This window comes from Chamaea fasciata, unplaced genomic scaffold, assembly GCF_029207755.1.
Source record: "Chamaea fasciata isolate MVZ Bird 193981 ecotype frontalis unplaced genomic scaffold, bChaFas1.0.hap1 SCAF_35, whole genome shotgun sequence".
NCBI lineage: Eukaryota > Metazoa > Chordata > Aves > Passeriformes > Sylviidae > Chamaea > Chamaea fasciata.
In genome coordinates this window covers 471615-488087 of record NW_027094120.1, presented here as the reverse complement: position 1 = coordinate 488087, position 16473 = coordinate 471615, and the positions used below count along the sequence as shown (strand labels likewise).

The following is a 16473-nucleotide window of genomic DNA, read 5'->3' as shown; positions in this document are numbered from 1 at the left end:
CACCCCCAGGGAAGGAGAAGGAGCCCCTGGAGAAGCTGGACCAGGTGGGGCTGCTGCTGCTGGAGACAGTGAGGACGACAACAAGGATGACAACCTCTTCCTGAACCTGGCCACCAGCAATTGAAGGTGATGAACTTCAATTCTGGCACCTTCTTCAAAGTCAGGCTCCACAGCCAATTTGCAGATGAGTTCGCACACAGGGGGATGCTCCCAGATTTGGGCATTGCACAGCCTGGCCAGGAACCAAAGGTTCCCCCCTTTACTGGGGCTGATGCAACTGATTGTTCAGTGGGCTGCCAAGCTGCTTTTTGGCAGGGCTGGGGGCACAGGCTGGGGTGGTTCTGAAATGGGAGTCGGCTCCTGGCCCTGCCAACAGCCGCCACCCCCCACCATGCCCTGGGCTGGGCCTGGGGCAGCCAGCCCGACACAAAGCAACCCCCAAGGTGGGAGCAGAGGTGGGACTCCAGAACCTGTGCTCGGCTGCTTTGCTTTGCCGGCAAGGAAGGACTTGGGCTGCTCCACTCCCTTTGTTTTCTTTGGGATCACCATTAGTTTGGGGGGCAGTGTAGGGGGGGAAGAGTGAAAGCATGGGCTTCCCTCAGTGGTGGGTGGGTTTTTCCCTAGCATGCAGGGCATGGGGGCTTCCTCAACCTCTGACAGAGATAGGATCTTTTACCTTTTCCCTTTTCTCCCTTTCTTGTCTGTAATCTCTTTTTGTTAATTTGATGTTTGTTTTTCTAAAGGAAGCCTTCTAGGTGGTGTCCAGTCTTGACTGGGAAGTGCTTGGGACCAGCTGTGGAGTGGATGAAGGAGAAGGCTGAGGACGTGGTTTGGGAGCAGCTTTTCTTCTCGCGGCGGATGGCGTGAGGTGTGTCCCCGTCTGGTTGGCACGGGTGGGATAAGAGCTTTTGGGAGATGGCAGCCAGCACAGGAGCATCCTGCTCTGGGCAGCTGCTGGGGAGGTGGATCTGGCCTGGCTGGCTGCAGGCTGGGCACGTGTCCTGCCCTCCTGCTCTGCTGCCAAAGGCAGCAATGATGGGCAGCTTTGGGCCCCGCTCTGAGCACGGCCAGCATGGCCTGGGCACCGCGGGCGGCTGGGACAAGGGCACAGGAGCCTTCAGCTGACGGGCGGTTTCTGGTTTCTGTCCTTGCAGCCGGGCTCTGCGGATGCTGAGGCTGCTCTGGGCTCTGCCCGGGCTCTGCTGGAGCTCAGCACCGGGCCGGGATCAGCCAAAGAAGAAACGGTGTGACCTGCAGCAGACTTGCCTTAAGCATTTCGGCAATGCAGCTCAAGTTTGCAGAGGGCGCATCTCCAAGGGAAAACATGACACCTCCCCAAAATAAACTTGTTTAATACCTTCTGAAATGAAATCAATCTGGGGTGACGCCAAATGACATTTTTCAGCTTGCTCAAGCTGTAGCTCAGCCCTTCTCTGAACAGTTCTGTCCCCCACCTGCATTTTCCTTCACAACTGCTCCCTATTTTCCCCCAGTGAGTGCCCAGCTGATTGCAGTCTCCATCACACTATTGCCATCCTTGGTGCCTGTCACCATGAGGAAGACCGAGCCCCAGGCTTAGGGACTCATCCTGTCACTGGCTGAGGGGCAGCAATGCCTCAGAGGTCTGGTGGCATTTTAGTGTCATTCAGAGCTGCTCTCTTGCCCTCAGCTCTCCTCACTGCTGAGTTCCCACTCCCTTTTCCTCATCCTTCCAGCAGGATGAGCTCTGTGAAGTCCCATGAGCCACTCCACTCTTCCCAGCCCACCCACCCACCTCAGTTAGGCTGAAGCTGAAGCTTCTTTGTCTCCTCTGGCACACCAGTGCAGTCCCCTCTGCGGGGAGCCCAGAGCACAGCACACAGCAGTGCAGTCCGGGCTGGACCAGCTGCCCTCCACCCCTGGCTTGGCTGTTTGTGGCAGCCAAATGCTCCCTGTTTGCAGCTGTCCCTGCAGGATGGCCCCAGGGCAGAGCCCAGCCGGGCTCCCACTGCATCCCCTGGAGCTTGGGGCAGACAGTGGTGCCAGAGCTGAGGTTCATGGAGAGCAGCCAGAGCTGTGGCTTGCAGTCAGTGTTTGCAAGTGTTGTGTTCTCATCTCCTGCAGCTCGTGGGGAAAACAACGAGTGTTGCCAGGCCAGCAGTGCCCCTCTGTGCAGGGACAAGGCTGAAGGGCTTTCCCATTCCAGAGGAGCCGGCACTGAGCCTTGGCAGGGCCTGGCAGGGCTGGAGCCGGGTCTCGCCTGCTGTGTGGGACTCGCTGCTCACCAACTGTCCCCCACCCGCCGCGCTCCGTCCTACAGGGACAGAAGGGTCTGTGTGTGCCAGGGGCTCTGGGATGTCTCTGTACCCATGGACAGAAGGGTCTGTGTGTGCCAGGGGCTCTGGGATGTCTCTGAATCCATGGACAGAAGGGTCTGTGTGTGCCAGGGGCTCTGGGATGTCTCTGTACCCATGGACAGAAGGGTCTGTGTGTGCCAGGGGCTCTGGGATGTCTCTGTATCCATGGACAGAAGGGTCTGTGTGTGCCAGGGGCTCTGGGATGTCTCTGTATCCATGGACAGAAGGGTCTGTGTGTGCCAGGGGCTCTGGGATGTCTCTGTACCCATGGACAGAAGGGTCTGTGTGTGCCAGGGGCTCTGGGATGTCTCTGTACCCATGGACAGAAGGGTCTGTGTGTGCCGGGGGCTCTGGGATGTCTCTGTATCCATGGACAGAAGGGTCTGTGTGTGCCAGGGGCTCTGGGATGTCTCTGTACCCATGGACAGAAGGGTCTGTGTGTGCCAGGGGCTCTGGGATGTCTCTGAATCCATGGACAGAAGGGTCTGTGTGTGCCAGGGGCTCTGGGATGTCTCTGTACCCATGGACAGAAGGGTCTGTGTGTGCCAGGGGCTCTGGGATGTCTCTGTACCCATGGACAGAAGGGTCTGTGTGTGCCAGGGGCTCTGGGATGTCTCTGTACCCATGGACAGAAGGGTCTGTGTGTGCCAGGGGCTCTGGGATGTCTCTGTATCCATGGACAGAAGGGTCTGTGTGTGCCAGGGGCTCTGGGATGTCTCTGTACCCATGGACAGAAGGGTCTGTGTGTGCCAGGGGCTCTGGGATGTCTCTGTATCCATGGACAGAAGGGTCTGTGTGTGCCAGGGGCTCTGGGATGTCTCTGTACCCATGGACAGAAGGGTCTGTGTGTGCCAGGGGCTCTGGGATGTCTCTGTACCCATGGACAGAAGGGTCTGTGTGTGCCAGGGGCTCTGGGATGTCTCTGTACCCATGGACAGAAGGGTCTGTGTGTGCCAGGGGCTCTGGGATGTCTCTGTACCCATGGACAGAAGGGTCTATCTATACAAGGGTTTCCATAACATCTTTGTTCCCTTGGGTATGGAATGAACACAGAGTGAAGGTGTCACTCATGTTGCTTGTGCACTCCTTCCTTTCCATACAAGACACATCTATGCACACCCCCACATACAGATATTTTAAAAGGATAGGGATGGATAGAGATTTCCTACAGAGCTCTAACTTTGACATAACTCACTTGTAAGGCAGTGGCCAGGGGATTTTTTTCCCAGCTCTGTGAGGTTCGGTGTCCAAGAGTTGAGGGGAGCAGAATTCAGAAGCAGTTTAAGGATTTCTAGGCAGGAAATGGAATTGACAACTATCAGTGTAACTCACCCTATTCATCGGGATGGGCTGCTGGTTCCTTAGGAATATGGTTGTTGTGCAGAGCAGGTGCTGCAACCCTGAGGGCTCTTGGCCAGGCCAGGGGATCTCCCACCTGCCAAGGGCAGCTCTCAGCCTGCCTGGAGATCCTCATGGACCGTGGGGTGAAGTTGGAGGTGGAAGGAGTGACCCCAGCAGGGCAGACTCCTCCTGCTGTGGAAAGGGTGCTGCATGGCCAGGACTGCTCTCAGCTTTGTCCTAAAGGAAAGGGAAAGGGCTGCCAGCTTTGTCTGTGTCACTGAGACTCCTGCACTGTCACCCTGGGCATCAGCAGATCTGTCTCAGATCTCCCTCAGAAAGTGCCTCCTCGCCCTCCTCTACCTACAGACAGCAGCAGCAGCACCTTGGCTTGCAGCATCTCGTTGGTCTGAGCTGCCCTTAAGGCCCTGCTGCCAGGGAGATGCCCCTGGGCAGTGGCCTGGGCTGGGAGGGGTGTGCAGGGCAGAGCTCAGCCCCCAGGGCTGGGCTGGGCTCTGGGAGCACTGGCAGGGACAAGGCTTGGATAGAGAGAAACAGCTCCCAGTAGGCACAACTCCAGGTAGTAGAGAGCAAGACAAGCCCTGGATATCCCTTCCTATACAACAACACAGAAAAAAAAAAAAAAAGGGAGAGAAAAGTGTAGGGAAATTAATTTTGAAATTGCAGCTTACAGATAGTCCACTTTATTTTTCAAGAAAGGTGTAAGTCCAATCACCGTGAAGTAGAGGGAGGTGTAATGAGCAAAGGGTACCTGTGCAGGACCAGCTGGTCTGATTGCACTGGGGCACAGGCTCTGTTTTCCCTCTGGGCTCCCCAGTGTTCAGGCTGAGAGCAATGCTGAAGATGTGGCAGTAACTAAGCAGCACAAAAATGAACTCAAAAATAAAACTTTACTGAATTTTCTGCAAAACAACAGAAATACTTTTTAGGGAATTCCTAATAAAATAGGATTGAATCAAGGAAATCTGTCACAGCTTCTCAATGTCTTCTTTCAACAGTCCACCATGCCCAGGGTGAAGAAATGTCCAACAGCCGCTCCATCAGCCACTTCCTCCTGCTGGCATTGGCAGACACGCGGCAGCTGCAGCTCCTGCACTTCTGCCTCTTCCTGGGCATCTCCCTGGCTGCCCTCCTGGGCAAGGGCCTCGTCATCAGCGCTGTAGCCTGAGGCCACTGAAACATTAATTTTGAAGAATTAAAGATTTTAGTTAAACCAGATACTGCTATAGTAAGACAGATAGACTTCCCTTTTGATAAGCAGAAGCCGGATTTAAGGAACTGATAAATCATGAGGCCTGTCAACTTATGTTTGTGTATTCTGACTAATCAATAGGCTTCAAGAAGGACAATGAATTCATAAATCAAATACTCCTGGGAAAACAGGATTCAGTTGTCACACAACACTAAAAGGTTAAAAAGTCAAAGCGAAGAAGACTCACTTACTTCATCATTTTGAGACCCTGCCCCATAAAAAAGACCACCGACCCATTTCAAAGAACAAACCACGCATGCTTAATAGCTTTTGGCTAATTACCATACGAAGCGGGGAATGGGATGTACTAAAGTCATGAATACACATTTGTGTTTAGGGTATTCGATACTTCTGTACATAAAAAGACCCTGTGATCTTCTGTAGGTGCCGGTGTGCTTGGGAGCTATCCCGCACGCTGCCCGGCGTCGTAATTAAGCATACACTTTCTAACTTTAAACTGTTAGAGAGTCTTTTGGATATCGGCATTAGGGCGATATTCATATTTTTTTAATAATTCATTTTGGCGAGCCAGCCAGGAGACGCTCTCTCTCGCCGAGGGGGCCATCGGCGTCTAGGACCCTTTTGGGCGCCCCCCAGGATTTTCTGGGTAGAGGGCTCCTGTGACCCCCCTGACACCCCCGGAGACAGACCAGAGCCTGCTGGAACTACGGACAAAAAGGTATGTTTAAAAAAGATAAAATAAAGAACAAATACTGAAGACAGGTACCTTTGAATAGAGGCAGCTTGTAAGTCATAAGAGACGTCTTATGCAAAGCAGAGGCCTGAACGAGTTTTGGAAAAACTCCGCAGAGTATTGTAGATGGTTGTTTTGTTTCCAGGTAAAGAACCTGGTAGTTGGTGGCTGCATCCCGAGTGGAGGGGCAGCAACGGCGGCAGCAGAGCCGCCGGTCTTGGGTCTTGTTGGTTTTAAAGCAGTACTAGCTCCGGTTTCGGCTTGTAGTTCAAAGGTGCACCTTGGTAATGCATAATCTGAGGGCCTAGTGCATAATGCATGGTAATGCATAATCTGAGTTTTGAGATGCAAAGGGTCCCGTCTTGAGTCGTGGTCCCGTGCACTGGATGTGTGTGTGTGTATTGCGGGCAGATCTGTGTCTGTTTGGTGATCCCGAGGTTTTGTGATTGTGGATCAATTTTGTACCGTTTGTGTTGCGGTTTGTGAAAGCTTGTGAAATAGTCGTTTCGGTTTGTGTAATTTTGGAATGTGCTACTAATCTCTGTAAGTGTTTTTGGAACACGTAAGAGATTTTAACACCCCCGCTGATTGGCAGAGGGATACCTCTGTCTGAGAAGGTGGAGGGATTTGGGAAGGCTGTGGCGTTTCAGGGAAGGCTGTGTGCTAGCTTTGATTGTTTAACTGATAGTGTGACTTCAATCAGTTTGTCGTTCAGTAGAAAAGCACCGTGAGTGAATAAGCTGTTTACTGTTTGTAGAGAGAGAAAAAAAAAAAAAAAAAAAAAAAAAAAAAAAAAAGAGAGAAAAAAAAAAGGAAGGAAAAAAAATAAAGAAAAAGAAAAAGAAAAGAAAAGGGAACAAAACAGGCAAGGAGGTTTATTTCCGTCTCTTTGCATCCATGCCTGACATAGCTGGTGATCAAGGGTACTTAGTGTCACCTTGGCAGTCAGACAAGAGGCTGAACTCACAGCCTAAGGCTATGTTTCCCAGCTCTTTGTAAAACGCGGAGGGATTTTTGGCGAATGGAAGTTTGCAATTGCCAGAGTGTGTGATAATATCTTCAAAGTGCTGTAGTCCTGGGCTGCGACTGCAGAAGAGCGAAGGGGGAGTGTGGGATCCAGCCCCGCCCCCGCTTTCCTGCAGGAGGGTCTGTGCTGTGTCCCGGCCGAAGTCTGTGGGATTTTAAGAATGTATTCAGAATCATGGGGGATCTCCCCCCCCCACCTTGGCTGCTTCCTTTGCGAGCCTAAAACTGTGCCTGACTGATTGGAAAAGTTTTCGTTTGTCTGTTTCTGCTTTTTGTCTGTTTGCTTTAATAAAAAGATGTTTATCCTTTTCTTAACCATAACTTCTTTTCACAACAGGTAATGCTTCGAGCCTTATTTTGAAAAGAATTCTTTTTTGCTTTTTATGCCTCGAGCCTTGTTTTGATTTTTCCTTTTTTGCTTTTTAACCGTAATTCTTTCCTCAACAGCTGAAAGTACAGCTAACTTTTTCCTTTTTAAGGTTAACAAACTCGTTTTTGTTTAGTTTTGTTTCTTTGTTTTTTCTCTCTTGTGTTGATTTTGATATATGCCCAGGAATAGGAGGCACAAGAATTGGGAGGCTGGTTCAGAAGAGTTCCCCTGCCCAAGGAGGGGCTGCTACTGTCATCAGCGGACTGTGCTTCGTGGTGCAGTCTGTCAAGGCTCGTGGGTCCGATAAAGGTACAGGTGGCTAGTACCTAAGAGTGGAACTATAAGCCTACGCAGCGGTAAAATATTTGAGTTGCTGGAAAATAGGATTTCAGAGATCTCAAAGAAACCAGTACAAATTCCTAAAGTTGAGTGTGGCCAGCATATTTTTGTACCAGAAGAATACCAAGTGAAACTTAAGAATTAGAATAAGATCAACAAGCATTAAAAAAAAAAAAAAAAAAAAAAAGAAAAAAAGAAAAAAAAGAGAATTCTTAATAGACACAGGGGCAACATTTTCAGTGCTGAATATGTCCCTAATACCTGTAACCAATGACTATGTTGTGGTAAAAGGAGCGACTGGCTAATCTGAAAGAGCTTATTTTTTGCAAACCATTGAAGTATAAATTGGAAAACAATGGGGAATTCATTGATTTTTTAAATATGCCTAAAGCTCCATCTGCACTTTTGGGCAGACATCTGCTAGAGCAGCTGGAGACAAAAATAATATTTAAGAATGGGAAAATTATTTTGGAGGTAAAAGATCAACAATATATAGAACTGTTAAGCTTGATAATGATAACCAAAGAAATTGAAGTTGCCAATGAAGAAGAGAATTTCAGGAAAATATTAGATCAAGTGTTTCCTGGGGTGTGGGCTTCTGACATACCAAGCAGGGCAAAGAATGCACTGTCAGTATAGGTCAAACTTAAGGAAAGAGGGCAGCCAGTAAAAGTTAAACAATACCCCCTAAAGAAGGAAGACAGAGAAGGGATTAGTCCAATTATTGAAAACATTTGAAGATAGAACTACTAAAAGAGTGTCAGTCTGATTTTAACACTCCTATCTTGCCAGTGAAGAAGCCTAACAGATCATACAAGCTAGTACAGGACTTAAAGGCTGTTAATAAGATAACTGAAGACTTGTATCCAGTAGTTGCTAACCCTTATATATTGTTAACTCGTTTAATCCCTGAACTAACCTGGTTTACTGTTTTAGATTTGAAAGATGCTGTCTTTTGCCTCCCTCTCCATGAAGCCAGCCAGAAAATCTTTGCATTTGAGTGGGAGAACCCCAAAACTGGATGAAAAACTCAGCTCACATGGTGTGTTTGCCTCAAAAGTACAAAAACTCCCCCACCATATTTGGGGAACAACTTGCAAAGGATTTGGAGTCTTGGGAACCTCCACCAGGAGAAGGACAGTCGCTCCAGTATGTGGATGACCTCCTAATAGCCACCCAGACCCAGGAAACATGTGTGGACTGGACGGTAAGCCTCCTAAACTTTTTGGGCCTGCAGGGGTATCGGGTGTCCCAGAAGAAAGCCCAAATGGTGAGGCAAACAGTAATTTACCTGGGCTATGAAGTGAGTGCCGGACAGAGAACGTTAGGGCAAGATCGCAAAGAGGCAATATGCCAGACCCCAAAGCCTCAGACAGTGAAAGAACTGAGAACCTTCTTAGGCATGACAGGATGGTGCAGACTGTGGGTTTATAATTATGGATTACTTGTTAAACCTCTGTATGCCTTGATCACGGAAGGAAGCAGAGATCTTCAGTGGAAAAAAGAAGCAGCTCGAGCCTTCGACCAGCTAAAGAAGGCCCTCATGTCAGCACCAGCCTTGGGACTTCCAGATGTGAGTAGGCCATTCTTTTTGTTTTCTCACGAGAAGCAAGGGATCGCTTTAGGGATACTAGCACAAAACCTGGGCCCGTATTGAAGGGTAGTTGCCTACCTCTCTAAGCAGCTGGATACGGCAGCTAAGGGGTGGCCAGGGTGCCTCAGAGCCATTGCAGCAGTGGCAGTGAACATCCAAGAGGCACGCAAGCTCACCCTGGGCCAGAAGACGACGGTGCTAGTGTCTCACACAGTGTCCACAGTCCTGGAAGCGAAAGGGGGGCATTGGCTCTCCCCACAGAGATTCCTGAAGTACCAAGCTATACTGGTGGAACAGGATGATGTTGAGATTGTGGTAACTAACACTGTGAACCCAGCTTCCTTCCTCAGCAGAAGTATGGGAGAACCAGTGATCCATGATTGCCTGGAGAGCATTGAAGCCACCTACTCCAGTCGCCCGGATCTGAAAGATAGCCCACTTGAAAATGCCGAAACCTGGTTTACTGATGGGAGCAGCTATGTCATCAGTGGGAAGAGGCATGCTGGGTATGCAGTTACCACAAACAGAGAGGTAATAGAGTCCAAACCATTACCAACGAACACCTCTGCACAGAAGGCTGAGATAATAGCCTTAATTCGAGCCCTAGAGCTGGCAGAAGGAAAAAGAATTAATATCTTCACAGACTCAAGGTATGCATTTGGAGTCGTGCATGCCCACGGACCCATTTGGAGAGAGAGAGGACTGTTAAACTCACAAGGGAAGGATATTAAACATGCACAAGAAATATTGAGACTGTTGGAGGCAGTACAATTACCTGAGAAGGTAGCCATCATGCATATCAAAGCACACCAGAAGGTGAGCTCAGAATTGGAAGAAAGGAATATGCTGGTGGATAGAGAGGCAAAAGAAGCAGCAAAAGGTGAGATACCTGATGAGACAATTGAAGCAGCATTAATTCCAGATGGAAAAATTTCTATTGAGGGTAAGCCAATATACAATAAAAAGGATAAGAAAGTCATTGAGGCAGAAAAGGCAAGTTATAACCAGGAGGGATGGGCTGTAACAGAAGAAGGGAAACTTGTAGTACCCTCCTATTTGTTGTGGGCATTAGTACAGAGGGAGCATGAGAAAACACACTGGGGAATAGATGCCCTGTATAACCATTTAAAAGAAAGGATCATGGCCAGGAAATTGCAGGGCACAGTGATAGAAATAATTCATCAGTGTAGCCTTTGCCTCCAAACTAATCCCAAAAATACTCCAAAGCCTAAAGTGGGACAAATTGGGAAGGGCTGTGGACCTGGGCAACAATGGCAAATTGACTTTAGAGAGCTGCCCAGGAAGGGAGGATATCGTTACCTATTGGTGTTAACCAATACCTTTTCAGGATGGCCAGAAGCCTTTCCTGCCAGGACAGCTAAGACCTGAAAGGTAACCAAAGCACTGTTACAAGAAATAATACTGAGGTTTGGGGTTCCAGCCACCATATCCTCAGATAGAGGGCCACACTTTTTTTCAAAAATTGTGCAGCGAGTAAGTAATCACCTGGGAATAGATTGGGAATTGCATACCCCATACCACCCTCAATCTAGCGGTCAAGTGGAAAAAATGAACCACTTGATTAAACAACAAATTGTGAGATTGGGGCAAGAAGTAAATTTGCCCTGGCCCCAGGCTTTCCCATTGGCATTATTGCAAATTCGGACAAAACCAAGGGCAAAAGAGAAACTAAGCCCTCTTGAAATACTGTATGGAAGGCCATATGCAGTTCAAGAAGGAACAACACCTATGCAAGTAGGGGAAGAGACCCTACATAGGTATATGGAGGCCCTGAATAGACAACTTAGAGAAATTGAGAAATATGTGGTCGGAGCTCAAAACAGAGAATTAGATGGGCCAGTATGTATATGTTAAGTCTTTTGCAGAAAAGACCTTGGAACCACAGTGAGAAGGACCATTCCAGGTGCTTCTTACTACCTTCACTGCAATCAAGATCAAAGAACAGAAAGCCTGGATTCATCACTCACGAGTGAAGAAAGCCCCAGAAGGAATCTGGAAGATCACACCAGGTGATAACGAACTGAAGCTGAAGCTCACTCGGAACTACGAATAGATAGACTAATAGTTATCATGGACATTATGTGGAAAATTTTAATTATAGCAGTAATTACTGTAACTATAACAAGAATCAACGCAATACCACGTAGGTACAATGTGACCGAGATAAACAGGTGTCAAGGGAGAGCTTACGATGCTTACTCTCGTAAGGCTTTAAATAACATGCTAAAAGTCACGAATGCAAACTTGTGGGAAGGAAGAAATGTGTGGGGTTGTAAGTATGCATTTGTACAGGACGGGTTCCATGAGGCTTACCACCCACCCATGAGACCCATCCGGATTAGTCCTGAATGCTGTGACAAATGTTTGAGTAAATGCCCTCAGTTTGGACTCAAAATAGAGGGGTGTGCAATAAGAGGGTATGACATTGACTTTAACATCACTCAAGTATGTACTGAGCTCCATAAGGACCAGACCAAGACTACTCCACCAGTGCCAAAGAAGGCTGTGATCACCGAGGTGCCGATTATCCCAGAAGCAAAGGAACAAATAACTCCTATAATTACCAAAATTGGGCCATATGCTATTAAAAGGACAGGAGTTCAGAAGCTGATAATTAACCCAAAGTGGTCTTTAAAACGAGTTGAAATGGGAGTACAGGTAAATGCTTCTCATGTTCGACCAGAATGTGCTCCATTTCTTGAGAACTCCTTTATGGACTGGACCACTTGGCTCCAAAAGGGTATGCCTTCTAACTTTAGAAGTAAGAGGCATCTCACCGGATTGCTAGGAACAGGGTTGGGAGTACTAAATACCATAGATTCTGAAGTACTGATGGATAAATTAGCCTCAGTAGGGAATGATTTAGTTCAGCTACAGCAACCTTTGCAATCCTCTCTACTTGCACTGGGTAACAATCATTGGAAATTGACCCAAATACTACCAGAATGGGAAAACACAGAAGAGTGAGATCATGAGGCAATAATTAATGCGCTAGGTACAGCTAGTGAAAACATTTAACTAGCTCTAGGATGTACTCAAGCACAACTGTAGATGCAATCAGTGGCTGCTGCAGTTATCAGAGAAGGTGGAGAGGGAACATTTCCTGCCGAAAGTCGCAAAATTGTTTGGGACAATGCCTCTGATATGGAGAAGGAGCTTCAGTCTTGGTAGGTGTTAGTCAATTTCACCTATAACCCTGAGACTAGTATAGTGACAGCCTTTGTTTTAACCATACACGATGCCTCAGTGGACCTAATACACCCAATAGTGCCCTTAGGGTTAAACCATGAGGGAGCCGTATTGTACCCTTCTGAACACAGGATGTGGGCACAGAAATTGAAGGAAAATAGCAAACTGTTAATCTAGAACCCTGTACTGCAAGGAGACAACTAGGATACATATGTGAAGGGACATTAGAAGGTGACAAAGACACTTGTTTGGATACCGACCAAAATATTTGTCACTTTGAAACACATCCAGGCAAACAGAAAACTTCATTGGTGTATACAGGACAGGGGTGCGTCTGTCTAAGGACAGCATGCCCCATCATAAGGGTAGATAAACCAAATTGTAAAAGAGACACAATTCAATTTTTGTGTTTGTAATTTTGTTAGAATTAGGAGATGTGATTTTTCCTATCGAGCACCTGTAGTATCACATCAATATATAAAGACTAACATAACCACTGTGGAGAAGATACTGCCTGTGCCCATAAGAATGAATCTGACTCTAGTCACTCAATTGATGAGACATCCTGAATTGAGAGAAATCTTAAAAAAAATTAGGGAAGAGGGGAAAAAGATGTTAATTACAATACACCATGACACAGAGACCATCAAAGGAGTTTTTAAAAGGCTTGAGGAACATGTGTCTCATCATTGGTGGGATGAGCTTTTTGGGTGGTCTCCTACAGCAACCGGTATACTAAATACCTTAGTCCACCCTATAGTTGTGTTACTTTTTTAGTTAGTATAAGTTTAGTTTTATCTGTAGTGATACTTATTTGGAATTGGAGGATGCTATGAAGAGTAACAGCCTTAACTTCACTATCGAAAGCGTATGGATTGGTCTTGAGAGACACTAGTTGTACAACTTGGATAGATGAAGAAGACTCTATATATTGAGTAAAAGAATTTACTCACTTTAAAGAGGAAGTGGGGAAATGAAACATTAATTTTGAAGAATTAAAGATTTTAGTTAAACCAGATATTGCTGAAGTAAGACAGATAGACTTCCCTTTTGATAAGCAGAAACCAGATTTAAGGAACTGATAAATCATGGGGCCTGTCAACTTATGTTTGTGTATTCTGACTAATCAATAGGCTTCAAGAAGGACAATGAATTCATAAATCAAATACTCCTGGGAAAACAGGATTCAGTTGTCACACAACACTAAAAGGTTAAAAAGTCAAAGCGAAGAAGACTCACTTACTTCATCATTTTGAGACCCTGCCCCATAAAAAAGACCACCGACCCATTTCAAAGAACAAACCACGCATGCTTAATAGCTTTTGGCTAACTACCATACGAAGCGGGGAATGGGATGTACTAAAGTCATGAATACACATTTGTGTTTAGGGTATTCAATACTTCTGTACATAAAAAGACCCTGTGATCTTCTGTAGGTGCACGTGTGTTTGGGAGCTATCCCGCATGCTGCCCGGCGTCGTAATTAAACATACACTTTCTAACTTTAAACTGTTAGAGAGTCTTTTGTCCATCATAGTTGGATATCAGCATTAGGGCGATATTCATATTTTTTTAATAATTCATCCCTTGGGCTGAACCCCAGGAAAAACACTCATAACTCGTGGTCTAGAGATGCCTGTGTGGTCGAGTGCTGTTCAAGTTATGGTGACGAGGCGGAATCCAGCACTGATTGCTCTCAGGTTCTCTATGGTTCTGCCGACCCAGAGTGGTTTGTCTTAGCCCTTGGTTTCATGTTGGCTCGTTGTTTTTAGGGGTTTTTTCCGCTCCTTCTGGGCACTGAGGTCCGTGGGAGTCTTCTTCATTTACATACCGGGTGGAGTCACCGGTTGCCGTGCGGGAGCCAGCAGTGCGGGAGCCGGCAGGGCAGGAACAGGTACTCGACGGGGAAGAATACAGTTCTAAAGGAAGAGACTTTGAGGTAAATAGCATTTACCAGGGAAAGCATTACAATAACAATGGGTATGGGGTAAACAGTATTTAACAAAGCAGACCTTTCAATAGGTACGAGATACTGCGATAAGTAGCCTTTAACGAGAGAAGGCAGGTATGGGGTAAACGGTATTTAACAAAAGAGACCTTTCAATAGGTACAAGATAACAAGGTCACCAGTATTTTAACTGAGAGAAGGCACCTTACAGTAGAAATCTTAACTGAGTTTAGAAATTTGTATTTTATTTCTTACATTGGAGACATGAAGACAACTGAAGAGAGAGAAAGAGCTCGTGAAGGTATTCTGTATTTTCATGAGCCCCACACTGGATTTGGGGCTGAGTCCAGGACGCTTAGGCATGGAGAGAGGGTTGAAGAAGCTGCTCAAGGAGGCAGAAGCCAAACTCCAAGTCCCTTGGAGCATCCCTGGGCCCCACTGAGGGCAGGGAGTGCCAAAGGCTCCCCAGGGACTGCTGAGAGCAGATCCTTGAGGCCAGGATTGCAGGGAGCCGCAGGCTGTGAGCAGGGAACTGCAATGCTGAGCAAGGCCTGGGCTGGTTGGAGGCAGCAGAAAGGCCAAGCCCTGAGCCCAGGCCTGGCACAGCAGGGCCTGTCCCTCCCGGGTGGCTCGGGGCTGCTTGTGGGGCAGTGAGATGGGAGGGGCAGCGAGGACAAATGGCACAAAGCTGCAAGCCCTGCCAGCCTCCTCAGGGAGGGGCCGGGCAGGAGCAAAGTGCAGCCCCTGAAAGGAAAGTTCCTTCTGTGGGGCCTGCAGAGGCGCTGGCAGAGCCCAGGGGACAAAGGCCTGGGTGCCTGTGGCCCTGCCAGCCCTGCCCAGCCCTTGGCCATGTGTCCTGCAGGCTGTGCCCCCTGTGCGTGCTGCTGCTGTGCCCTGGCCGGCTGCACACGCCCATCTCGCTGTCCCCCCAGCATTTCTCAGCCCAGCATTTCTGTGCCCTCCCTGGGCTCCCTGCACCCAGCGCTGCCGGCTTCTGGCACACAGAGCCAGGCCACGGCCCGGCCTCACGCTGGGACACCTCCTGCACCAAAATTCTGCCCTGGAGGGACTTTTCTTTTTGCTCAGCTCCAGACTGAACCTTTCAAGCTTTGGGGAGGTTTCCTTCTCATCCCACTGCCAAGGAAAGCTCTGTCTCCTGCTGTCCACAAACAGACAAGGGCTGGTGGGAGATGTGCTGATCAGAAGCTGTTTGGGGTACAATGACCATGAAATTATAGAGTTTTTATATATTCTGTGAAAGAAGGAGGGGCATCAACAAAATTCTGCAGTGCATTTACAGAGGGCAGACTTTGACCTCTTCAGGATGCAGATTTGGGGAGTGCCAAATCAAGTACTGACATTTTTAAGGGAAACAGCCCTTTAAAACAAAGGGGTCCAGGAAAGATGGACACAAATCAGGAAAGAAATCTTGAAGGAGCAGGAACAGCCTGTCCCTCTGCGCCAAAATATGAGCTAGCAAGGAAAATGACTGACCTGCTTGGACATGGGGCTTCAACAGGAACTCATGGGAAAAAAGGAGGGTTCATTGCTATTGGACAGAGGGGCAGGAAAATCAGGAAATGTTGAAGGATGTTGTCAGGTCATGCAGAAAGAAAACTAGAGAGGTGAAAGCTCAATTAGGACTTAACCAGGTGTCTTCTGTAAAGGATAATACAAATGGTTTTATAAATATATTACTGGCAAAAGGAGGCATAAAGACAACCTCCATTATTTATTAGATATGATTGGGGGGGAATATAGTAACTAAATTGAGGGAAGGGCTGAGGTACTTAGCCCTTTCTTTGCCTCTGTTTCCAACAATAAGACACGTCCTCAGGACAAGTGTTCTCCTGAGCTGGTAGATGGGCACAGGGAGCAGAACAGCCCCCCTGTAATCCAGGAGGAAGCAGCTGCTGACCTGCTGAGCCACTCAGATGCTCACAGGTGTCTCTGGGACCAGACAGGACCCCTCCAAGGGGGATGAGGGAGCTGGTGGATGAGCTCCCCAAGCTGCTCTCCATCATTTCTCACCAGTCCTGGCTCCCCAGGGAGGTCCCAGAGGACTGGAGGTGCCAATGCGAGCCCATCCCCAAGAAGGGCTGGCAGGAGGATCTGGGGAACTCCAGGCCTGTCAGCCTGACCTCGGTGCCCAGCAAGGTTATGGAACAGATCACCTTGAGTGCCATCACACGGCACCCACAGGATGGCCCAGGGATCAGACCCAGCCAGTGTGGATTTCAACATCTGCATTGATGGTCTGGATGAGGGGATTGAGTCCACCATCAGCAAATTTGCAGCTGACACCAAGCTGGGTGTGAGTGTGGATCTGCTGGAGGGTAGGAGGG

The 16473-nt window shown here is 48.0% G+C and overlaps 1 pseudogene; it reads left to right on the top strand.

The window, feature by feature from the left end:
* Positions 1 to 858: 858 nt before the first annotated feature.
* The window catches only part of LOC136303461 (olfactory receptor 14C36-like), a 32104-nt pseudogene continuing 16489 nt past the window's right edge, over positions 859 to 16473 (top strand).